We start from the raw sequence: 1844 nt of genomic DNA, 5'->3' as shown, positions 1-1844 counted from the left end.
AAAAAAAAAAAAAAAAAAAAAAACCACAAAAAAACAAGAATAAGACTCGGAAACAAGCAAAAAAAAATTGTGTCAGAGAACTCACATGGTTCCACAAGCAAAATGGAAGAACATTGAGAATTCTTTTTCTGGTTCTTCTTCTTCTTCTTCTTCTTCTTCTTCTTCTTCTTCTTCTCTATGCTATAATTTGGTTCAACGCTTTAAGCTAACTCCCATGGACGACTTTAGAGAGAGAAGGCGTTAGAAATTGTTTCGTCTTCTTTAAGACAAAGAAGAGCTGCAGTGACAAAGATAGAGAGAACTGAGAAGATGATATTTTAAATTTTTAATTCAATTTGAATTTTCTTTTTTTTTCTTTTTTTTATATTATTTTTTATTATTTTTTTGAATTTTAGTATTTTGTGCAATATTTAAATGCGATGACGTGGCAGACGCCCGGGGGCGACTTTTAGCGGGAATAACATTGGCCAATGCTCCGACGATACACCCAAACCAAACGACAAAGCGTTTCATTAATTATAATTTTTATAATTTATCTCTCAATTTTTTTAATAATCTACTAAATATAAAATTAAAAAATTAAATTTTTTTATGATAATAATTTTAATTTTATTAGAATTTTAATATTTTAGGAGACTGATTTCGAGATTCCACGTTAACTTGAGAGGAAAACGAAACATTTCTGATAACGGTGAATTTTTTTTTCTAAATACGTTTTAAAATTATGAGGTTAACGACCATACTTAATGAACATGAGCTATTATGCGTGTTAAATATAAATTTAAAAATTTAGATATAAGAGTGCAAAACTCAAAATTAAAATTAAATTATCAATTTTTAAAATTTTATAATTTATCTCTAATTTTTAAATCTTTTTTAATTTTTTAGGATAAAAATTTTAATTTTATTACAATTTTAACGTTTTAAAAGACTGGTTTTGAGATTCCACGTTCGTTCGGGAGGAAAATGAAACATTCCCGTTAAAAGTGTGAATTTTTTTTTTCTAATAGACGCGTTTTAAAGTCGTGAGATTAACGAAAATATTTAATGAATATGGGTTGTTATGCATATTAAACATAAATTTTAAATTTTAAATATCTCGATACCGTATAATTTTTATTTATTTTTAATTTAGATTTTTAGCTACGGATAAGAATGAGAAATTTAATATGTTAAATTACAAAATAATTAAATGATTATAATTATCTACGTCTACAAGTCAATTATGACACTTTTTTTTTCATGTATTAATAATTATATATATGGTATTGTGATCATATTTGTTGTTAATGAATAAATTATTGAGTGATTTTCCTTTTTTTTATATTTATAAAATATTAAGTGGTTTTTGTTTATAATTAATCTAATTTTTAATAATTTTTAAATTTTGAAATTAAAATTAAGTATAATTTATAATTATTTTGAAAGGTTTATAAAAAAAATTAATTTTTAATTTTAAAAGTTGGGTATTTTTAAATAATTAAAAAAAATTAAGGAGTAATTTTCATGATTTTCCTTTTTTTATTTATAAAATATTAAGTGGTTTTTGTTTATAAATAATCTAATTTTTAATAATTTTAAAAATTTTGAAATTAAAAATTAAGTATAATTTATAATTATTTTGAAAGGTTTATAAAAAAAATTAATTTTTAATTTTAAAAGTTGGGTATTTTTTAAATAATTAAAAAATTAAGGAGTAATTTTCATAATTAAACTTTTATTTTTTAAAATCTACTTGAAAATAAATACAACGAGAGAGAAAAAAACGGGAGGCGCACGGCGGAGAGTTTCCCAGTGCCATGTGATTGTGGGGTCCGCCACCGCGCACTTTACACGTAGGACCT

At 23.2% G+C, this 1844-nt stretch overlaps 1 protein-coding gene across 2 annotated transcripts in view; it reads right to left on the bottom strand.

Moving 5' to 3' along the window:
• The window catches only part of LOC111455619 (kinesin-like protein KIN-7D, mitochondrial), a 10223-nt gene extending 9927 nt beyond the window's left edge, over positions 1-296 (bottom strand). For both annotated transcript variants that reach the window (XR_002712610.1, XM_023097352.1), the window contains exon 1: positions 86-296. The gene's annotated coding sequence lies outside the window, so the exon portion shown is untranslated. The remainder of the gene's footprint in view (positions 1-85) is intronic.
• Positions 297-1844: the final 1548 nt, after the last annotated feature.

The sequence above is a fragment of the Cucurbita moschata genome, unplaced genomic scaffold, assembly GCF_002738365.1.
Source record: "Cucurbita moschata cultivar Rifu unplaced genomic scaffold, Cmos_1.0 Cmo_Scf00017, whole genome shotgun sequence".
Lineage (NCBI taxonomy): Eukaryota > Viridiplantae > Streptophyta > Magnoliopsida > Cucurbitales > Cucurbitaceae > Cucurbita > Cucurbita moschata.
This window is presented reverse-complemented; position numbering and strand designations above follow the sequence as displayed.